Source organism: Ambystoma mexicanum, chromosome 1q (assembly GCF_040938575.1).
Source record: "Ambystoma mexicanum isolate Mex_15411 chromosome 1q, UKY_AmexF1_1, whole genome shotgun sequence".
Classification (NCBI taxonomy): domain Eukaryota; kingdom Metazoa; phylum Chordata; class Amphibia; order Caudata; family Ambystomatidae; genus Ambystoma; species Ambystoma mexicanum.
The window spans coordinates 161,918,447-161,942,784 of NC_090922.1; the positions used below are offsets into that span (position 1 = coordinate 161,918,447).

The 24,338-nt window shown below is 48.1% G+C and overlaps 1 protein-coding gene and 1 long non-coding RNA gene across 3 annotated transcripts in view; one reads left to right on the plus strand and one right to left on the minus strand.

Moving 5' to 3' along the window:
• GSE1 (Gse1 coiled-coil protein) overlaps nt 1–24,338 on the plus strand; it is a 1,546,392-nt gene that overhangs the window by 958,675 nt on the left and 563,379 nt on the right. The gene's annotated exons all lie outside the window — the stretch shown is intronic.
• Nucleotides 21,124–22,457, minus strand: LOC138521109 (uncharacterized). The gene is made up of 3 exons (XR_011282942.1): nt 22,348–22,457; nt 21,889–21,992; nt 21,124–21,414 (listed from the first exon to the last, which is right to left on the minus strand). It is a non-coding gene; the product is annotated as an uncharacterized lncRNA (long non-coding RNA).

Here is a 24,338-nt window from a genome sequence, read left to right on the forward strand (position 1 = left end):
ATTAGGTTACACCATGCAGGGGAAGAATTATCAACAGCTGACAACACCAAGTGGGGGGGGGGGAATCTCACCAACAGATCAGATTAAGCCAATCCGGGTGGGGCTGATAGACAGAGGCTGGAAGGGAACCTTTTGAGAAATTACTTAATGAGAAACCCCATATAAACCCCTAATGCGAGTTGGGGGGTTGCATGGTCTGGATAGTGGTCCTGGAGAAGTGAGGAAGGCAACAAGAAGCCAGAGAGAAACATGTCTGCTGAGGTCTTTATCTCAGACCCTGGCTGGGGGCAGATCCAAAGAGAGAATGTACTGCAAGCCTTCTCTGGGGTCATATTGTTGCAGTCTCCCCCCCTCCTTCACTCCCTGTCAGGAGCCAAAGAACAGAGGAGAAAATGGAGGGCTGAAGCTTTATCCCAGGAGTGAATAACGCAACCTGGCAGCAGCACTAAGGCAAGTCATTTTACCGAAAATAAATAGTGATAAGTTTCACCATAAGCTAAAATACGAAAATGATAATTAAATATATATATGGTAGTGGGATAAAGGTTTAAAAGGGGTGGGGTTGGGGTGGGGTTAAAAGGATAGAAAAACGGGGCTTCACAAATTTAAAAAAAACAATTAGGTATCTTTTGGTATTTTGCCAACTCTGCAATGTAACACTCTGTTTTTACATACGCTAAAATCACATATAACCAGGAAGAACTACTTGGTGTGTGTCTGAGAGTGTGCCCAGAATCCTAAAGGCACCCCTTTGCTGGATGGGGAGATCATCTGGGCCAACGGTGCCAGGTAACATTTGTCAGGCCTGGGAAGTCGAGCAGCGAGCTGGGTGCAATTTCGCTGGTGCTGTGAGTTTGAGTCAAGAAGCGAGCTGAGATCTTTAACACCTAACCGATGTATATTAGCAGCGGAGGAAGTTCTACGAGTACAAGGAGTCCTTTAATGATGCCCTTATACCTTTTGGGTTACCCATCCCGGCACGTTAGCAACAGTGCTCCTTACTGAGTTCTAATAGAAAGCCTGGCTCGTATGGGTCTTGTCCCAACGCAACCTGCTCTGTTTTGTTCACGACGGTGTCGAATGTGATGTCTCCTCTCGTGTCAGCTCCTAAGCTGTTCCCCCCTCACTGTGACGTAGCCATGAATACCTTCACACATGACACTGTGAGAAGGGGTAGTAATATGCAGAGAATCATGATCTTTGGTTTTCAGATGTCGGCATCAGCCAGCTGACCTCTGAAACGGCTCCTCCACCGAAGTGCTGAGAATGTGGCCCCCCGAGGCCTTTGCAAAAAACAGCGAAAGGTGAAATCCAGGAGTTTATTATGGAAACGCCCCACGTGTAATGGCGTTAACCGTCCAAAAAACAAAGCTGGGTTTCAATAAAGCTACCCCTGTCAAATTGGGCAGACACGCATGGTGAAGCCCGGCATTAGGTATGGTTTTTATTACCGCAATTGATGGAGAAAGGGGTAGACCTGGCAGGGGTGGCAGTCTTTTTTTCTGCAGAGAGAGCAAGAGAGAATATAAGACTACCCACAGGACATCAGAGTGCTGATGCATGGTCCGGAAGTTAGAGAAGTGGTTCACCGCACCTCCCCGCCCCCTCCCCCCCACCCCCCCGATCCCCGAAAAAAAACGTCTGAAGAGAAATGGCATACAGGTCCGCATGGATAAAGCGCAGCACTCCCCCCTGCCCCCATCGCCTGCAAACCTTCCGTCGTGAGCAGATCTGAACCTTTATTGCATCTTAATCGCAGCCGTTGATGAGTTCATCCATGAAATTAGAGTTCTGCGACACCGAAAGGACATGTTCCCAAGAACCTGGGACCTCCGCGTGGGTAATTACGTCTCAGGGCGCTGAACGGCGCCATGTAAATTAATTAAAGACGCTGCTGACCCACATTAAGTGTTTTGCAGCTCCATATACTTTTAAGCTTGCGAGCTGTAGCAAGACTTGCAGGCAGCGGATGAAATGGGGCCGGGGAATCGGCACATCCGTGGAGGTGGACGGGTGGACCCCCGGTATAGCCTTATTCAGATGTGGCGGAAAGCCTGTGGGTGTATTTGGAGGACGGGCCCAGATGTGTCTGGAAGGCTGTGAATCTGGAGGGAGGGCTTGGAAAGGTCTAGAGCAGTGGTCTTCAAACTGTGCGGCTGGAACGATGGCTGGGGGGTGAGGTTCTTCAAAAAGAGAGGACGTTCACTAGGAAAGCAGATGTGACACTGTGTGGGGCGCACTCTTTTATATCACTGGTCTAGTGCACCGTGGGACTGAAAGAGGGCCAGGTTTGGGGCTCTTCAGAGGGGCAATTGGGAGTTCCACAGGGCTTTAGGAAGAGCAGACATCCGATGTATTTTGTAGGCTATGAGTGTTGGTAACGGCAACGTATAGCGTGTCACGAATGTCGGTGGCCTTGGGGAGGGTGGAACGTGAATGTGCCCAGAATATTGTAGGACTTTGGGAGCAGCGGGCATGGACTTGTCCGACATGAGGCTGGGCAGGTAGGCGGTCTGGTGCAATGTTGAGGTTCTTTCTTAGAGAGGCATCCCAAGCAGCTTTCATCAAGGAAATTGCTATCTGTGAGGCCCAGTGCTGGAAATTGAATGAATCCTCTTGCACAGGGTAATGGTGAGGAGCTTAGGGTTCAATAGACATCTCTGTGTGGAGTACAGTTGCACAAGTGTTTATTAAAAATGTAAAGCTCAGGGATTTGGAGAAATCTGGTGAAATCGGCTACATTTCACAACTAAAGAATAACTCAAGCTGTCTTCTTGGAACATGGTCCTTCAGTGCTACCCTCCCACCCCCCCCCATAGATCACCTTGCTTAGGCGTTGGTCAAAGCACTCCCTTGGACCATGGGCATTTAAGTCTCTCTCCAGTCCCCAATTGTTTCTTGGCTTTTGTGTTCTTCTGGTCAGGATATTGTATATCTGCGCATCCTGCATATCAGACGTCTGCCTTTGCATCCCGGGCTTTGGGTGTTCTACTTAATGACTAAAACATTTGGTGCAAAGGGGCTTTACGATCAAATCGCTTTTTGGACAGTCCAGTCTGTCCCAAAGCCGCAGAGGATGCACACCAGACAGATTTAGAAGGCTATTGTTCAAGAAAGGTTTACTAGAGTTATTTACAGGTATGGGCAACACTAAGGGAAAACCAGCGTAAAACTTTGAAGGCACGACCCTGCACGCTCACTCCAGAAAAAATACAACACGCTAGGGGAAAAAAGGCCCAAGTCACCGCTTGCAAGGATAAAAAGTGTATATTTCTGCCGCTGACATTTCTGCCAAATTGGGGTTGTGCAGCAAGTTAAAAGGACGCCTGGCATCATCACTGTCGTCGTCATATACAGTAAAAACCTGCGAGGCTGGTTGGAGTGCCCTATACATGGACAGCCAACTTCACAGGGAATACTAGGCCATTGGTCCCAGCCTTCTTGTCAGTCTCGTCCATGTGGGGCTGCTGGGCTGCTGCGATAAAACAGGCCTAAAAAGCAATTACTTATTTCAAAAACAATGCTACTCTTATCACTGTAATGGTGCACCTGCAGACACAGAGATGGGCCCAGGGGGAGAGCCAAGGTCATATCAACTCACATACTCACAAGATGCCAGCAGCCTCCAAGGTCCTCCAACCTTGCTTTGAACTATAATTTCATCTCTCCCTGGCACCTCGCAGCACAAATCACGTGACCCAATTGTGAAGGCAAGATAGCCTTGCTTTCTGATCTTTCTGATCGATTGGGGATGTGGGAGGAGAGGGGAAGGGTGCGGGGGGGGGGGTCTTACAGCTTTATGGCTGGTGGTCTGAGTCTGGCTGGCACCATGGTATGTGGGGGTCCTGCAATCAAAGCATTGAGGGCTTTAACTTGTGTGGGGTGTTGGCACTAAAGGGGTCATGCTATCTGTATCATGGGATGGTAACTGCCAGGATGGGCTCTGCCCCCTTCTCATGGCCTTGCAGAGCACATTCTTTCCGAGGCGCGAAGGGCTACAGCCTCTGGGGAAAATGGCAGGTTTGTAACTCGCTGAAGCTTACTCGTGGTGTGGTTATATCTGTGTTGGCCAGGCAAATCTCTTACTAACACGTTTTGGTGCCTTTCATAGCGCTTGGGCCTACTTAAAAAATGTCTGCCAATAACCAAGGTGGCGTTTACACTCGCCTGTATTGTATAGCTCCTAATGCATGCACTACGCAATTATTCCCTCTTGTCTATACACCCCTGCCCCCCCCTGCTCCCTTGATGTGCAGTTTACAGTTTGTTCCTCATTCGGAATCATTGCTTAAGGAGGTGGGAAGACCCTCTCTCCTTCCCAACAACTCCCACAATAACAGGACAGCTCTCCTCGGATTCACCAGCTGGTAAATCTCACTTTGGGGAATCCTTTGGGTTGATTATCAATTTAGTCGCTCACGTTCCTGGGCATTGTGAGTTTCTCCTGCACTTCCTTTGTGACCTTGGGTTCATAGACTTTTCTCCTCTGCTGCTCGACCTCCCTTCTGGGGAGACTCCTCGTAAGTTAGCCTTAAACATAGGTACATCCTGGGGTAGGGTCGTTTTTGAAAATGCACCAAAGCTACCACTAAGGGGCTGGCAAACTAAGCTGACCTAAAGCCTCTACCTCAACATCACCCCCCACCCAACCCCTCCGACCTCACGGCCCTGGAATTATTCCCCACATCACCATCCTCACTCATCAGCGGGTCACAAATTTCTCCTCCATGGGAGCCTCTCCTACAACTTCTGTCTTCTCCTCTTCTAGCGTTCTCGCCTTCAGTACCTCCTCGGCACTCCTCCACATGCTCCTATGTCCACCCATCCCTTGTCAAACTGGGGGCTTCACACCTTTTTCACCCTCCTCTTCCTCGACTGCTTCAACCTATCCTTTGATGCGGAGCCGGCCTTAGGGGGAGTGAGCCGGGCAACCACCAGGGACACGCCCCCAGGACGCCATTAGCCCCCGCCACGCCAGCTGAGGGGAATCTGTCAAGGGCTCCCCCGAGCTGGCGTAGTGGGAGAAGGCACGGCAGGCAGGCACAAAAAGTGCCATTAGCACCGCAACGCACCACGCCAGCTTGGGGAAAGTCTTTCAAGGGCTCCCCCGAGCTGGCATAGTGGCAGAAGGTGTGGCTGGCACGTCATTGTTATTAATGTGTCAGCAGAGCGCATCTAATAACAGGGTGCTGATGCGCCCTAGTCATATCATTACCACCTCGCGAGTCGCCGTAGCGAGGAGGTTAAAAAAAAAAAAAAAAAAGAGGCACATCCTGGCCCCTCCCCTCGCGCGCCCCTGTTGACGAGGGGAGGCACCAATTCGCCCAGGGCGCTGCTACCCCTAAGGCCGGCCCTGCTTTGATGTCACCCCTCTCCCCACCCCCACTGCCTCCTTGGTCTTTACCTGGTCTGTCTCCTCTGCACTTACTCCAATCTTCTCCACTTGCCTCCGTTCCACCTAATGCCTCATTTCCCTCCAAGGCAACATCCCTGGATTTGTTTTCTTCTACCACCTCTTACCACCTCTCACCACACACTCTCCTCCATATCGCTCCCTTTCTCACTCTCTGCCTCCTCTCTGAAGTTTTGCCAATACTTCCTAGTAATACTCGCCCTTCCAGCTTCCTTTTGTCTACAGCCTCCTCGCTGCAAACTCCTATCAACTCTGTAACCTCTGCCTCTCTTCTTTCCCTTTGCCTCCGCCTACTCTCTCCTCGCTTCTGCCACTTCTCTCCACCAGCAACCTATGTGCCTCACTGGCCCCTGTGTCCAACTCCCCGGGTCCTTTTTAGGGTCAAGCCTCTCCCCTTGGGTTGGCGTATCAGGGAAGGGGCACACTTGTGGGTGCATATTGCAGCCACACAGGAATTTTTAGATTGGTTACCTTACATTGCATTCACCTGTCCATAATGGGCGCTTCTTGGCCATCATGTGCATCTTTCTGACGCTGCTGAGCGAGCCTTCGTGACCCTGCAACGTCCTCGGCAGATGTTGCGTGCAGACGGTCAGCATGCTCTTCAGTTGTGCAAGAAGTCCCAACTTTAGACTAGATCACCAAACGGAAAAAATCACAAACCTCAGGGCCGTTTGCATAATGTCTTATGTTAAACCACTGGGGGTGAGGGAGTCCATTAAAGGGCCAGCAGCAGAAAAAGTCTGATACCAGTAACAGCCCTTTGCCTTAGTCCTGGGGTAAGGCGGGTGGTCTGGGGATCTCCCACATACCTCCCCATGACCCAGATTCACACTGCAAGTGGGTGGAACCCTGCCCCAGTGGCCACCCAATTCACTAGCCCCAGCCACAGGCAGGAGTCTTCGTCACAGGGCCCACCTGGCTCCGGCCTATGGGTCCATCCTCTCCGAGAGGCTGTCTCGTAGAAATTGCCCTTTTTTTGCTGGCGTTCCTCTTTTCTCCACCCTCCTTTACTACAGTCTCTGGCCTCCTCGAATCCTTGTCATATGCCAGGCTCAGATCCATTTCTATTACTTTCACTTCTCTGCCACCGTCTGTTACTCCTCCCATCTACTCCCTTCTTCTTAAATGCCTCTGCCTTTCCCCTCTCTCGTTCCCCTCAGAGCTACTCCTCTCTTTCCCTCCCTCCGTCATATCATTTCTCACCTCCACTCTCTTCTTTCTTGAGGGCCTCAATGTCCATCTCTTTCCTTAGGCTTCTCTTCGCTCCCGTTCTGTTTTTGGAGCCTTTGCCTCGACTTCCCCCTTTTACACTTTTAATTCTGGTGTTATTTTACTTTTTCCACATCCCCTTTTCCCAACATGCTTTCTTTTCTCCAGTCCGCCACCTTGCTCGGGGAGGCAGGTCTCTCTTCTCTGTTCTCACGCTTGGACTTTCTCCTTTACTGCCTGTTATTTCTTAAGCTCGTCTCTTCTTGGGTGTTCCAACTCAACTCGTTTCTGTGCCTCTCCCTCCCACGTTCCTTTCTTCCTCCTACTTTGGAATGTCCCTTACTCTTTCCTCTGTTCCTGCCTCTCGCTCGCCTGTAAGTCTTTCCTCATCCTCTATCTCTTCTTTTTGCCGCCCTTCCTTGCCACCCAATATATAATCATCTGTCTCCCTTCTGCCTCCTCTTGGATGTTTGCAATGCACAATCCCTCTTCTGCACACACCAATAACTGACATGTCTGTTTGTGAAATGTTTTTCATCCCTTTTGTATGCTAGTTGACTTGTGAGGAGGGGTAGTGGTTTTAGGGGCTGGCCCGCCTTTCTTTTAATCCCAAAAAATGTCAGAGTGGGCAGTCCAGATGAGTGGCAGTGGTTTATGGCTCAAAAAGGAGTCGCCGGTACTAAAAACTCGAAACAATGTGCAACCAGCCTCATGTACTGGTCCCAAAACCTGTTGGGCAACATGAAGGTCTTCAAGATTAATTAAACAATTGCAGGCCTGTGTAGAAATGGTGCCATTTACTGTAAATAGATAAATATATAACAATTATAACCCTCATCCTAGTACACCTTCTAAAAGTTGCTTTGTCATTACAGGGGGATACTGTCTCCAGTCCCCTTTCTTTTCTGACCCATGTTCTTCCCCATACCCTCTAGCACTAACCCTTTCCATACCAGAGCTTTAAAGCTGACCCTGACCCTAAACCTAAGCTTGACGATGTGAAGATGCAGACGAAGTAAAACAAGAAGAATTCATAGTCTGTGGAAGTGAATGTAGAAAAGATAAGTTCAGAAGAACTATTTGAGTGACTTAAAAGGGGGATGCCACTTCATTCTGGTCTCTTGTAGTGCACAGCTTTTTGGGAATATTTTGGGCTGTTTTACATGCTGCTATATCGAAATATGTCCGTTTATGGCGCTCTGTAAATGATAACATGAATATCCAGCGGTTCCTCTCTTCCACAGAGGAGTAACTCGGGAGGGTGGGGGGGCGCGTTTGTTGTCTGCGGGCTCGACCAAGTTTCCATGCCCTTGTCTCACTGACGGGCCTAGCCAAACTTGCACTTCTACTTTTGCTGGTGCGTGCCAGTCTCATCGCTGACCTCAGGCCCAGCTGTAGGGAACCCATTTCAACATCATTATTGGGAGCTGCCAGGCCTATAACTAGTAAGAACAGTATGGGGGTCCCTGTGGGGTCCTTATATTATAATGCATGTGTAAAGGAATGCAGCAAGGGGGTTAACAGATGCATATTATCATGGGACAGGCAGCCAGGGTAGAGTAGAAGCACTAAATGCTATTAATCGCACACACTTTGTCAACAAGTTACTAATGCAGTCGAAATCGGAGTAAAAAGGCAATTGGTTGATAAGAATGTTGCAAGATAATTCAAAGCTAGAGGGGGGTGGAGGCCTGATGGCAAAGGCTAAAGCAGGCTTTTGCGTGGTGATGCAAAGCGCGCATTTAATATGCTTATTTAAATACGTATTTGGCTTCTTCATAAGACTTCCAACATGTGTGCAGCTGCTCGGCCCACTGAGAATCGAGGCCAATTTCAGCTGTAAAGGTCCTGACTCCATCCCTGTCCGGCCTCCTCACGATTATAAAGTGGTAGCCATCCTTTCTCTGCATGATTCCTTATTTCTGCGGCTCGGGGCATGTGACGTGCCCTGGGAGTGCCAGGCTCCAGAGTGAGTGAGTGAGGCGGGGGGGGGGGGGGCAGCTGGTATGTGTCAGAAAGGACGCGGGCCCTGGCTCCTCGGGTGTATCCGGAAATACGTGCTGCGTAGAGTTGGTAGGAGCTGACACTGGCTGTTTCATTCGAGGACGAGATCACTCCACTGATTACGTTATCTACAGGTACATGAAATATTACGTCCGTGACAGAAAACAGGCAGTTTGGGAAATACACTGCACTTTAATTGGGGCCCGCGGTGCCAAGACGGATGATTTACTTTCATAATTTCCTTCGTTACAAGGAAAAAACTGGCGGGCTGCTACCTGAATAGAGGAAGCGCGCACTGCTGAGGTGGCACAATCGCGTCCACCTGTGAATGCAGAGCGCCCGAGGCATCCTTCACGCGCTGTGTTTTTTTTTATCTTTATCGAGGCTGAGGGGAGTGTTTGCCGGACGCAGAGGTGCTGAATCAGGCGCCGCGGCACGCGCGGGCGAAGGGAGGGCTCGCGCCAGTAACATTCCGGAGTGAGGCTCCCGTGTTTGCCGTACACAGGTCGGCGGCACTGGCAGGCCGCAGGTTAAGATCTCACACAGCTGACTCAGCCTCTCAACTTGGTCAATAAAATATGTTTATATGTGGCAAACTGGGGAATAAACCTCGAGGTTCTCCGCTGCTGTGCATTAACCGACCACACAGACCTTTTAGCGGAGGCAGGCCGGGAGACCTATTTAGATACTCGGAGGGTGCCTGCAGGAACGTCATTTCACCAAATTGCCAGGGGTGGCGGAAGTGACATCACACGATCCTTGACCCCCCTGATGACATCACAGGAAGTGATGTCAGATAACCTCACCCCAAAGTAACATCACGGGAAGCGATGGAACACGACATTTCACCCCTTGACAAAACAGGAAGTGGGTTTCTAAGTACACTATGAAAAATATGGTGATATCACTGTAAAGTGATATACATTTATACAAGAATGGATCACCTTATGCATCATTAATATCAGTGTGCATAGGCCCATATTACCAAATTACTCTGAATGCAAGCAGACGTCCAGCAGACTGCGTCCAAAATGACGCAGTCCGCTGTGTAAAGAAAATTAAAAGCAGAGAGCATATATCAGCAGGTAGAAAGGAGCTCCATTGGCTCAGAATAGATGACAGAGTTAGCTTCAAGGCTATGACGATAGTCCACAGATGCCTCGTTGGTGAGGCTCCAAGTTATTTTAAAAAACAATTTTCATTGTATTGTCCTCGGAGATGCGCAGACGCAGGTCTCTTGAATATACCCGGTGCTTAAGGTGGTGTCTGGACGGGGTAGATCCTTCCCGGTCCAGGCCACAATTAGTTGGAATAAGTTGCCAGCCACCCTGAGACAAGAGGGTAACTATCTCAGCTTCAGGAAAGCATTGAAAACTTTCTTATTCCAATAAAATGTCAAATTCCAAAGTGATACTTGCTGCTTTGCTGGGTTAGCGAGACTCTTTGGAGGTGCCAACAGTAAATTACACTTTACCGGTTCTACCGCGCCCTGATGCCTGCGGGCTTTCGGCGTGTTACAAACACATAGACAAGGCCAAGTGATAATTATGTGTTATTATATGACACTTAGGCTTCATATAGAACAAATATTCATACAATATTATTGTGTTGGTACTCTTATCAACCTCAGCAGGATGAAAGGCTGCCTGCAGATCTCACACACATTGCAGCAGCAAGCGCTCAACCCACTGAGCTATCTTAACAGCTATAGCTACCAGAAAATCAGACACTCCAGAAACAAAGAGCCATGCTGCAGCCTATAGACCCAGAGATGTTGCACTCTCTGAAAGGAGCAGTGGGAATCTAGCTGCAGACTGTGGCGGTGAGCTAAGAAGACTCTGTTAAATCCGCGGCAGCGGATGCAATAAAACAATACAAATGAAGCGGCCTAGGCAAATAGAACACAGGAGCCCCGCGTGCAAGTTATTCTTCTTTATTCGCTGACATGTAACTGAACTTTCCACAAACTCTGACTCTGAAAGATGGCAGGGGCAAAGGCCCACCAGGAAAGGGATCCTCGAGAACAGAGACTGTGTGAGAAAAGTACGTGAGCAGGGCTCTCAAAATCTACTAGCCCACTAGTATTAGCTTGGAGATTTTATGAAGGGGCGAGTACCATTTGAATGGTACTCGACCTTGCAGGTAAGTATGGGGATGTTTTGAAAACTAATTTGAAATGTAATTCAAAGAGACTGTGTTTGCAGTAAATGGCAAACCCGTTTCACTGTGCATGGCTGGCATTTGGGTGGCAGTATTGCACCAAATATGAAGCGTGCTTATGGTGACATGCACTATTTTACAGAATGCAAAGCTAGCTGGGAAGCAAAATTGGTACCATAGTTACCAACATGACCCATATCAAGTAGTAGGTGCTTATCCAGTCCTGTTTGTTTTTCTTCGCATTCTAGGACTTTTAGTCTGGGTTTTATAATGGGAAAAGTGGAACTACAAGTCCCGGAATGCAAAGAAAGAAACAGGACTGGATAAGCACATACAGATTCAAATGGGACATGTTGGCAGCTATGCAACAACGCTCTCTGCAACAAGTAATAGGGAACAAGAGTATGTATACAACAAGAAGAGAACCATAGCAGCGCTGGCATTTAGCCAGGGCATTGGATTGGAAGATGTGGAGGTGACCCAAGGAAGGGGGTCAGCAGCTTGGGGAAGGTGACCACCCTACACCGGGCGGCACATGGACTTCACTGGCATGCGCCGGAAGTAGACAGATAAGGGGTCCTGGGCAGGTGTGACAAATCAACTCCCGCAATCACCATCGACCCTTTCACCTCTACCACGTCTATGGGACTGGGCTTGTACGGCAGGGATAGCTTCTTTTGCGGGTGACAATTCCTCACCAGCACCTGGTCTCCTGGAGCTAACTGATGTGTCCGGAGACCTCTGCGAATGTTCTCCCCCTCATTTCTGGCCGTCCTCTGTTCGGCCTCCCTCTCATTGTCGATCTCTGCAGGTTCCCTCTCTCCAGTGTCTAACAGTCCTCTGGGACACCTTTGGAACAGCGTCTCTACAGGGGCAAAGCCAGTTGAGCAGTGGTGAGTAGTTCGATATTCCCTCAGGAATTGATAAAGGTCTCTCTTCAGGCACTCGCGTTGTCTGTGGGCTATGCGGAACACCTTATTGCGGGTTCTCATGAAGCGTTCCGCTTCGCCATTTACCCTGGGCCACACTTCCGGGGCACCAGTGGTCCAGCAATGAATATCGATTTCTAAACCATCAATCAGCCCGCACCTCTAGTACACCAGAAGGTACCCGAACAGATTGGAAGCACAAATAAATTATAAACCCCCCCCGTCCAATTTTGGTAACGTCGATGGAACAGCAGGCTTATGTCTGCAGGGTCGTTGATGATTGGTTAGTTAGCTGGTTTTGAGGAAATCACATTTCTCTTTGTGCAGAGTGAGACCCAGCGACTTGATCCGTTATAGTGTTTTAACACGTCTTTCCACGTAGTAAACCTCTGAGCCAGCAAAAATCAAAATGTCATCACTTATGTTCAGCACGCCCTCCAAATCAGCTAGGGCGCCCCGGATTATGATCTGAAAAACTTCAGCAGAGGAAAGCACTCCAAAACAGAGACACTTGTACCGATATAGTCCTCAGTGTGTCGTAAAAGTGGTTATGTACCTCAGCTCGGGGTGGAGAACTATCTGATGGTATCCTGCCCTCAAGTCAAGTTTTGAAAAGGACTTGGCTCCTTGGAGTACTGCAACATTGTCATCAATCGTGGGGGTCAGGTGTCGTTCCCTCTTTATGGCTTTGTTTGGTAACCTCATGTCCACACAAATTCTTAGTCTGGTTGTTTGGGTTTTCTTGACACGTCAATGGGGATACCCATGGTGTCGATCCTTTTACTTTTTCGATAACGCAAGCTGGACCAGACTATCCAATTCCTTGTCCGCCAGTGCCTTCAGATGAAAAGGGATCCTCCTGTGCTCCAGGGCTACTGGGCGAATGGACTAGTCTATGTGAAGTCTGATGGGGTCACGTACCAGTTTTCCAATTCCTACAACCCCAGTACCTGCTGTTGCAGCTTTCCTGATGTGCAGCCTTGAATTAACTGATGGCGTATCATGCTCTCCTCATTGTCCCATGCACACGTGGATGAGAGCCATCTCGGTCTCCATGTAATGTGTCCAATGACTCATCATCTTTCTGTTTGGCATTGCACATTGCAAATCTCTCATAGTCCAGATTATCTAGGGGCATGAAATGCTCTCTTAGTGCGCTTTTTGCTGCTGTGTAGGAGTAATTAATTGGTTGCAGTGTTTTGAAAATTTCGTAGACCGCGGGCCCCGCCGCATAAGAGAGAGTTGACACCTTGCCATCATCATTGGTCTCCCCCGTAGCCCTGAAGTACATCTCCAGGTGATCAATCCATATGTTCCACCTCATCCCCAGACTGGAAGGGGCACCATAGATGTCAAATTCCAGCATTAGGGCAAGGGACCCTGGGGCAGGCCCTGCAGATGCAGCCACATTTCAGTGGGCTGCTTCCATAATGCCCACTTCACACACCCTCCTGCACCTACTGGGTGCGCAGGCACCTCTAATGTATCAGGGTCCGCAATGCATGCATGGATGCTCCACATATTGGTGGTGGAGGCACTCCTGCACTCCCCATGGGAGCTGCAAAGTCCGTTATGCGGGTTCAATGTAAAACACCTCACCGTAGTGCATAAATTGGCTCCATGGCCAACGAACGTCGCTCGGTAACACACTGCCAGATGTAAGTGTACCAGGAGTCACCACCACCTAGCCCGACCTCCGGGTCCATGATAACAACCCCTTCATTGCCATTGTTGTATCACGCCCAGTGGGCCTCGTACTGTCATCTGCGGAAGTCCAGACTGGCAGATTTTTCCGCGTTGGGGATGGATGCGCAGAGGTAGGATGTTTTAGTCCCTTCTTTGTGTCCTTGCCGCCCTAAGTAGCGCGGTGCCGCTGGGAGTATAACTTCCCTCCTGTCCCAGCGGACCTAGCGTTGCAACCCTCTTCGATCCTCTCTGCTTCCGGGTTCCCTCGCTCCTTTCAGCTGTCACTCCTGTTACTTGGATCGTCAGCAGTGTTTCCGCCCTCTTTCTCTCACTTCTTGCTTCTTTGGACTCTTTGTTCCCTCTCACCTTCCTTTGACTTGGCTGGCTGAGCTCTTGTGTTCCGTCCAACCCTTGGACTCTGCACACCTTAACCGGCGGAGCTCTCACCCTCTCGCATCATTCAGCGGATCTTCATTTCTGTTCCCACGGATCCACGTTTCAGCAAAGCATCTTCCGCCTTACCTGCTACCTCGCATTCCAGTCTGTGCTCCATCTTCCCTGCAAAATAATAGAGGAGTCTACTATTCTTCAATGGTTTTTCCCCACAGGGGTTTTCCCTTATTCCGGCTTGGTTCCGGAAGGGAGGTCCCGGGACTACTGTCTATCAGCGGTCACTGTGGCCTGCCTCCGTGACAAGCACGCTCAACGGAAGAAGGAGAGAGACTACCTAGCCCGAAGACACTTACAATGCACAGCCAACGATTCCTGCAGTTCAGGTGAGGAGAGTGTGAAGGAAGGGGGCGAGAAAGGAGTCCAGGTACGGAACATATCACACGTACACAGTTAGCCCGCAAACAACACAGGAGAGGCTGTTCACTGTCCGGTCTCCGCTTGTGCACTAACATGTCGTAGCAGGACCGCCCCATTTATTCACGCGACAGAGTTACCTTCCCCTTTGACGCTACATGTATATTTCTGTGATATATACCTCCATTCCCCTGCTCTGCCCCCCCCCCCCGACCCATGCAACCCTTAAACTATATCAGGGTTCTGCAACCTGCGGCTCTGGAGATTCTTTGGACTACCGTTCCCATGGTCCCTCACCATTGACTATGCTGGGTAGATCTGATGGGAATCCTAGTTCAACATCTGGATAGACAAAGGTTGCCGACGCCTGCCCTATACCGACACCAAACTTACTAAGGTAAAATTTGGCGAGTTGTTCCATCACTAAATGCGGTGAAACGGATGCCGCCAGAGGAACAGGTTCTGTTGGTAGCAGGGTGTTTGAGTGCATTGGCGCCTCTTCATTGGTGGGGTCCATTCAATGAGCAGGTCAAGCGAGACTCCTGGGGTTCGGGGGTGGTGGGGGCAATGTTTGAGGCTTTCATTAAGGCTGGTCTCACGGAGACATGGGTAGTATCACAGGCTTTGGTTTCACTCTTTTAGATTGGAAGGCTATTTCTCGCAACTGTCTTCCGATTCTAAATGTTCTACAAAGCTGCGCATCAGGCCCTCCGTATTTATGGGGAATTGAGACTGAGCGGAGACTGGACAGAAATTACAGACCTGCATTTTGGCAGTCAATCATTGAGGGCCACTGCGTGCCCATTTTGTGTGCTTCGTCCCAAGCTGTCTCACAGATGTGGATTCAGCTTTGAATGAAGACACCCATTAAGAACTGGTCCTTTCTAGCTATCGCTGCGATGGTCTTGAACCTAATAATAATAATAATTTGCATTTATATAGCGCTACGAACCCTCGGGCATCTGAGCGCTGCTTATTAACACCCACAGTGTGTGGTGCTCATTAATCGACCTTGGAAGGATAAAAGGCTGAGTGTGGCCCTGCCGGGATTTCGAAACTGTCGGCAGACTCTGCACGAATGTCAAAGCGAGCGCTCTAATTGCTCTACTATCTGACCAGCGAAATAAGAGACCATCATTGCTATGCCCATATATGGACACATCCATTTCACACCCTTGCTGCAACAGAAGTATGCATTGTGAATCCAACAGGTTTTCACTTGTGCCCTGTGCAGCCTGAAATGCCCCCTATAAACGCCATACCAAAAAACAGTAACAAAAAGAAATACTCATTTGGTACTCTATATTGCTGCCAGGGCACTCAGGAGAGCAATCTTTTAGCCAATCACAATGCCAGAAAGGTTCAAGCAAAGGAATTCATGACCCATCACTATGGCGGAGATGTATCGGTGCACATTTGTCATCCACTACTATCCATACCAATCGTGTTTGCTTCACCAGTTGTCTCTAAAGCGACACTTATGACTCCAAGCCTAAAGATGCGACAAGACTGCTCTGGATTTTACTTGGAGGTCAATGGTAGGTGTGTTCTCAGGTCCCTTAGGGAGCGTATCTGGAATCCTAAGCTTAGAGTTCATCGGTGAAACGGGAGCAAATCGGGCAAGGATAATAAGCTCATCAATGCTTGTAAACCCTTCCTCTCACCATCCAGCTGTATTACACTAGTTGAGCACTAGTGCTGTCAAAAATGTACTACTGTAATACCCTCTTTCTTGGCACCTCAGAACGTAACCTGAGCACATTGCTGGTCCTGCAGAATAATGCCCTCAGAGCAGCTCTGAGCATCCCACGGCACTCACACATCTCCAGCTTCAGACATGATTCCCACTGGCTCCCGTTATGAGACAGGATCACCCTTAGTTCTCTTGTTATTGTCCACAAATGCCTATCTCATCAACAAACACCTCAACCAGACCCACCAGAACGTTGTACTCTCACTGTCTTTCCATCCCCAAATTCTCACAAAAAAAGCAGGCGGATCCAGCTTCCCGGTCCTAGCCGCCAAACAATGGAATGCCATACCACTGAAATTTAGAGCAGAACCCTCCTTTTGGACCTTCAGCGCAAAAGTGAAGGCCTGACTCTCCAACAACAACTCCACCTCGGTCCGACACGCTAACTAACGTACTCTTATCCTATGTCTGCCTATCGACCACCATGTATCCCGATCATTTGAACTTATTGTCATTAGCGTGTATGTCTATACTCTGCTTTTATGTATTTACTATGCTGTAACCACCTCTAAGTGTCTCCGGCACCCAGTTACCCCAGGGTTCGGCGCGCGGTATAAAGAAACTAAACTGAGGAAAAATATAAACCACACAGGAACATTGTGCAAGAGTGATTAGAGTGTTTGGTGCCAAAACTATGTTATTGCTTGAATCCCCAACAGTGCAGTTAATTAAAAAGATTTCACTTGTTTCGTTGTAGGACCAAGCGGAGTTCAAAAATCGTCCCTCTGAGCCCCCACACACATCTCCCCCTCAGTCCAACCTTTAGGGTGCACAGAAAAACTGTTTACATAACCTTTCTTTAAGGATCGAAAGTAAGATTGGATAAGCAGGAGCTAAAAGCAGCTCTTGGGTATCAAGCAGTAACCAGTCACCAGGAGCTACCACTGGACAACCAGGAGCTAGTACACAGCGTTCAGCAAATCTAACTTACACACACGATGCAAACATATCACTTTTTCCATTGTTTATGCCCCTTTGTGCTTTAAATGGTGTTTACATGTGTCCTAATGCTTACTTATAGATTGCCACAAACGCACAGAGTTAAAGCCACATTCGGTGCATTTGTTCGGTATCAGTTGGTCCGGGGAGCCAAAAGTAGCACCTGGGAGCTGTTGCTGTCAAGCTACCCCAGCTCCCCTATGCCACAAGCAGGAGCTAAATAACTCCAAGCTCCCCTCAATTTTGAACCTTGTTTCTTGCACGTCAGGGGTCTGCAACTTGAAGCCCTTAAGATGTTTTGGGCTACGACTCCCATGATCCCTCGCCATTGACTGTGCTGGCTAGGGATGATGGGACTTTTATTCCAAAACATCTCTGTAGCCAATGGCTGCCTACCTCTGTGTTAAGGGTGCTGATGGGGTTCATGTCTCTCCTCGGGCTGCCAGGGCCTGGACTGGTTCCCAGTGTACTACTAGGTCCTTCTTTTTGTCCTTAGCATATGTGGCATTCTCTCTGTGCGCCTTGAGATGCAGCCCAGCTGCCCAGCTCTGCTGATTGGTTGCAAAAGCCAGATGTGCACAGTCACCGCACAGCCTTCCCTTACTATTGGAGAACCCTCAACATACTGACCTTTTTGTTGAATCATCTTGTCTACGGCTGTCATAAAGACACACTTCATAAAGGCCTTCAGAGATGGTCCAAGGCCTTCATCCTTCCCACGCCCACAAAGGACCGGTGTGCTGCAGGAGACCAGTCGCCACTATTGGTGAATCTATCAGGCTCTCGTAGTCCGGGGATGACTACTGCGTAGACGAACAACCACGGGTGGGAAAGAGGCTTCTCTGGGGCTAGAGATCTTTAGAGGAGCTGTCTGCAGGTACGTCTCATTTATGTGTGGAGTGTAAGGCTGCAGAAGAAGGCAACTGACCAGGAGGTGTCATAGTGATTGGCAAAGACTTTTATTGAATTTAAAAAACCTAGCTATCCCTCGCTCTAAGAGGGTTTCCCTGCCTCAGTCTAAAAACTAAATGATCTGTCAGAATATCCGTAAACTGAAAGAGCCACCACCCTGAGTCAAAAACCTACACCTGTCCCATAGACTAAACCTAAAGAGTCCTAATAAAAACTAAAGTTCTCTCTCCAGGGGGAATGACTCCCTTCCCTTGGTCTTCATTTACGCACATTTCCAGAAGTGGGCAGGAGGAATGACTCCCTTTCCCTGGCTTCTCTGGGAATATTCAAGCTGGTTCCTGGGGGAATGACTCCCTTCCCCTGGACAATGGTGTCCTCAAAATTCTAAGTATATCCAGGGTGAATGACACCCTTTCCCTGGATGTTAGTATCAACCAAGCTCCAAATGTGCCCTGGGTGATTGACTCTCTTCCCCTGGTGGGTATTAGTTTCAACAAAGTTCCAGTTGAATTCAGGGGGAATGACTCCCCTGTTTTCTTGGGTAACTTCTACAACTGTCACAGGCTCTGCTTAGTCCATCGGTGATCTTTTCTTTGCCACTGTTGTAGGGTTCCCCTCTCCAATATTCACTGTGCACTTGTTCGCTCCCCCTTTCTTGTCACTTGGTTCACTCTCCTGCCAAGTACTGCCATGAAGGCGGATGACTTATGTGCGGATATCGGTTACTTTGGTTTGGGTCCCAGACCCCGATTTCTATTCTTCTTTCTGCAGACACACTTGGCTCACTCCTGTGCCAAGCACTGCCACGAGGAAGATGACTTGTATCAATATTGGCTTCTCCTCTGTTCGGGCCCCAGACCCTTGGTTCTCTTCCCTTCTCACTATGTCCACTTGGGTGACTCTCTTCCCAAGAACTGCCACAAGCAAGATGCTTCTTATCATTGGGAAGAGAGTCACCCAAGTGGACCTAGTGAGAAGGGAGAAGTGACATGAGTATGTGAATTGTCACAGGTGTCCTAGAGCCGAAACCGTTCGTAATGGAGCTCCAGCGAACATTGCTAGGCTATTTTGCGCAAAACCACATGTCCGCCACAAGGCCGCCAAGAAAGACACTGTGAAATGTACAGGTGGCATAGAAGTGCTGCACCGAACATAGTGAGACACCAGAAAGAGCAGGAGAGAGAACACTGCTATACCAAACAGAGTAGCAATGCTGTCCCCAACAGAGAAGTAGCACAATAGCATTGTGAGGAAGTCAACCATCCGCACGGGGAGTGTGCGCTGCCTGGGCTCTTTGATTTTTTTGAAAATTAAAATGAATGGTGGGAGATCAGCCTCCGAAAATGTGTAAGGCCATTCCGCACACATTTTCCCTGCCCACCGCACGAAATGCACAGTCACATGTACTCCAGGAGAACATAGCCTACAGGTGCCATCCTCCCCTGTCATGTTCAACTGAAATGCGACAGCCACGGGTAGATCAAAAGCATCTCAAAAAGGGGGAGGGCACACCTTCCTCTGGCCTAATTAAAATATCAAAGGCTCCGTGGATCGGCTTTCCTATTGTTTAGTTCAGTTGGTGGCAGTGCATAATAATGAGAGATGATTGAGGCAAGCCTGGAAGGGACTTGGTTGCCGGACAGACAACAGGAAAGCCGGTTAACAGCCCTTTGGTATGCAATGTGTCAACTCGAAGCCAGCTCCCATCCCTCTGTATGATGTAAGGAGGGCAGTGAATGTCATGTCTGTGACAACTGTTTACAGTAGGCAAACTCCTTTTCAGAGGGACGAAGTATACGATTTGAGGGAGACCTGCGCTTTGATGAAGAGCCACACCAGAGAGACGCTTTGATCTACAACAGACAGAAAGATGGGTGGGACTTAGGAGAATATGTTGTCACCCCTCACCTTTCCTGTTGCAAAGCACTCTGGTCCTGAACTCACGCATAACAGAAGATTGTTGGCGAGGACCCAGGATTGGTTCATTAAGGTAGGCTTAGCCTGCACTAATCACTGGGGCCCATTTGGCTTTAAAAGAGGGCTGAACCCCTCACTTAGCAGATCATCTGAAGGCTGTGCCAGAAGCAGGAAAGAAGAACTCTGCATTGGACCCTGGCTGAAGATGCAGATGCAGTCTACCTTGCATCTTCCCCCAGTGAAGGAAGGCCAGGATTTCCAAGAGGGAAGCAAGATCCCTCTGCTAAACATCTCCCAGGGAACAGAGGGAGATACCGGACTCAGAGGACCCATCCATCAGCTCCAGAACCAGTACCGAGCCAGCACACAGCGTGCCCTGCTGGTTCTGCCAGTAAACGTCATAGGTGGGAAGTGCCAGAGAGTCTCTGAACAAAGGACAAGGCTGTTGCCTGCAATCACTCTCCTCAGCTTTGGGCCGTCTGCCTTAAAAGGATGCCACGAGCCCTGCGAAGAAGCTTGGAGGAGTGCCACACAAGCATCAACCAGCGTCCATCTGTTAAGGGCATTTATGAGGCAGACGAGCCCTCAAACCATGACCGGCTGCACCACTGACTTGTCACGGTGCAGTCACTAAAGCTGTCCGAGACACCTCGGCCAGCGTTCTAGATCTGCCAACTAGCACAGAGACAACAATTCTTGACCCCGAGCCACCGTGTAGGCCACACTGAAGCCGTCCGTCCAGTCTTGCTTGCCGAATTGCCTGTCGCCTGATACCCACAGCTGTCTCCCATCTTGAACTCTGTCGCAGGAGCTCCAAAGTGTCTTGGAACCTACTGGACGCTGTTGAGCACCAAAACAATCTCACGCACCAGGTACATTGTGGTTCTGTCCCCCTGGTCCTTCTCCAAATGCCCCTAGTGACATTTACAACCACTTGCTCCCTCAGTGGTGAAAACAAATAACAAAGGTACGACTGATTGCTTTAGTGAAAAACCTCCTGTCAGTATACAGAGTGCTTACCTTTCCTTTGTGAAACTGTCTGTCCTCTGTGTTCCTTTACAGTGTAGGTTGTATTGTGTAGTGTGCTAGAACTGTCTGTTGTAATAATAATAAAGTATATATGTTTATACAAAAAACTGAAAGGTGCAGGGAAACTCTACCCTCTGGACCAGAGTATTATAATGACATGAAAAAGCAGAAAGATTATGTCAAGAGAAAAATATGTTTGAAATAATTTATCAAAATGTATTTAAAGTGATACCAACAATATGAAAAATGGTGAATAAATCACAAATAATTAAACACTGATCACTTTAATACAGCAAAACAACAGTAACTATATGCCTAAAATCGGCTAAAACATCGTCATACATACTTGCCATTCATAGTGCTCTCATTCAAACACAACTCATCATACCGTGACATACATCCAAAATACTAAAAGACAAGGGAATAATGCTAAAAACCTATGGGGAAAAGGAATTCATGAGTAATCCCCAAAATAACAGACATTATTGTTATGTTCGCAATCAATAGAATTAATTCACAGACAATCTATTGTCAGGGTGGATTGGAAGAAAAAGTGCAAAAGATTGCATCCCTGTAGGGTTTATCTCTCGACCGGTTTCGACGTGTAGTGGTAGTAAACACAACGTCTTCCTTAGGAGGTAGATGTTAACATTCTGTAAAAGAACACACGAAAAATGGCTATAAACTACTTAGATGAAAAATCCTAGTCTTTTGCCGACTGCCTGCAAAATACAATTTAAAGAAAGAGACTGCTGAAAGCAGCTCGAATTTTATTTGAAAAAACAATTGGGGATCATATATACCATAGTGCAAATGCGCATAAAAAGATCCCAATCTAACAGCTGTGTATACCAGAGCAAAAAGGGTAAGTGACTCCCAAGAGAAAACCGTGCAGAGTGGCAAAGAACCTTCAGAACCATGTTTAATCTGCGACAAGACTTGTTCTGAAGCAACCTGGTGAATGCCAAGTTGCTGTAACGACCATTACAGTGTAGTGCGGCCAGTCACATTGGAAATATCAAGACAAAATCCTGACCTGAAACAGGACCGAAGTACACTGGATGAGGTGAGACCAGACCTGGGCTCTAAATGGAATGCCTAAAACTGAAGCGGAAATGGTAGCTTACCTGGAGGGCGCCCTATAGAATTTAGGGAAGTCCAAAGCTGCATTTGTTGGAAAATGGAGAAGCTGCACGGCTTAGCCCAAAAGATGAACGCTGTTTGCAAATCACTGTAACCAACGGCAAAGGGACACCGTTAGAATACTGAGTGGCAGGAGATTACCCACAAGTGCCTAGTATATAAGCAGCCTATGCAATAAGTAAATATAAGATGCAACAAGTCGGAGCGAGTCCGCAGCGGGCGTCCGCACCACTCGGAGGGGTGGGGGGGCCAAGAATTATATAACAGTTCAAAAGTTCATGAACGGCGTGCACATCAATCAATTGAAACTGTTCGTATAATTGCTGTGTTAAAAGTGAACTCGGCGGCAGATGACAACCGTCCGGGGTTCGGCACGTTTGAAAAAGTGGTAACAAAGTATGTGGCTAAAATATTCAAAGTAGAAAATCTTGCCGCACGCTTACCTGCCTCACACAGTTGCCGTATTTGTTGAATGGCGGGCGCAGTAAGAGTAAAGATGGCAATCTCTCCGTCCCGAAATAGATTTCAAATCGAAACGCTATGCATGCGTGTAGGTAACCTACACAAAAGGGCTGGCTGCAGCCAATAGACAACCGAGGTCTATTTGAGTTGGGAGTGATGTCTGACTGCGCATGACTGTGAATGCTGAAAAAAATCGAGGACTAAATCATGGGACCAGGCACACATGTAACCGCCCGAAAAGTGACCTGCTAAAATAGTGAGTGCTGCCACAGCTGACCGAACAATATCACTGAGAAGTAAACACAGGAGCAGAAGGGCAACATGACTCAATAAAAATGACTCAATACAAAGATGCCAGCTAAGCCCCAAGTGTATTCTGGGACTGGTAGTGCAGCTTAGTGGATAGTAACTAAATAAAGTAATCAATGCTGCCGCAGCTGACTAGAAGGTATGACCAAAAAATGAACACAAGAGCAGAAGGTCAACATGAGTAAATGAAAAGCTGCCCGCTAAGCGCCAAGTGGATTCTGGGAGTTGTAGTGCAGCTTAGGTACGGTATAAAGTCACACAATGTCCAAAGGAGCCAGAGGGGCGCTGTAGGTAAAAGAATCACAATGTCTCTGAAAAGATACTAAGTAGTTTATAGCCATTTTTTGTGTGTTCTTTTACAGAATGGTAACATCTACCTCCTGAGGAAGACGTTGTGTTTACTACCACTACACGTCGAAACCAGTTGAGAGATAAACCCTACAGGGATGCGATCTTTTGCACTTTTTCTTCCAATCCACCCTGACAATAGATTGTCTGTGAATTAATTCTATTGATTGCGAACATAACAATAATGTCTGTTATTATGGGGATTAGTCATGAATTCCTTTTCCCCATAGGTTTTTAGCATTATTCCCTTGTCTTTTAGTATTTTGGATGTATGTCACGGTATGATGAGTTGTGTTTGAATGAGAGCACTATGAATGGCAAGTATGTATGACGATGTTTTAGCCGATTTTAGGCATATAGTTACTGTTGTTTTGCTGTATTAAAGTGATCAGTGTTTAATTATTTTTGATTTATTCACTATTCATCAAATTGTTGGTATCACTTTAAATACATTTTGATAAATTATTTCAAACATATTTTTCTCTGGACATAATCTTTCTGCTTTTTCATATGTTTATACAACCTTGACTGGACAGTCCCTTTTATTACTGGGTAATAATTGTATTTTCTCTGTGTTGCAACTAACCAACGATCCACGACCTTGCGGAGATAAGCCTGCTGTTCGTCCACGTTTCCACGTTACCAAAAGTGGACAAGGAGGTTTATAATTGACTTGTGTTCCAGTGGCGTGAGGCTGGCTGATGATTTAGAAACCGATATTCATCCCTGGAGCACTGGTGCCCCAGAAGTTGATTGGCCGCAGTCATTGGAGCATTAGCACTTCTGTTTGAAAAACAAACACACTATGCGTCCTGGACTTGAGAGGGGCTCTAGCAGGCCCTAGTAGTGCATGGAGACTTATGTCAGTGGTGTATCAAGACTGTGCTGCTGCGCTGATGCAATGAACAAAGACGCTAATTAGTGTGTGAGGGAGAACAATAAAACTGGCCCCAGTCAAGAAGAGCGAGGTATCAATGTTACACCAAATCAACAACAAAAAGCAGGCAAACTCCTCTCTTGAAAATGCCTGAGAAGGAGTACTGCTGTGCTTAATATGAGAGGGGTAACTGCTGTATCCAGCACAGAGGGAGCGAATACAGCTGGGCTTAATAAAGGAGCGATGGCACCAACAAACGGAGAAGCAGCACTGCCGCAGCGCACACAGATCAGCCAAGAGAACACATTTTCACCACAATTTAGGCATTCCAGTGGCAATTTTCTTTTGTGTGGTCGGGGTGCTTGAAAATGGATATCCACCTCAAGACACCTCATCAGTTGCCTGCCATGACTACGCCCACTGGACTGGCCCTTGCGA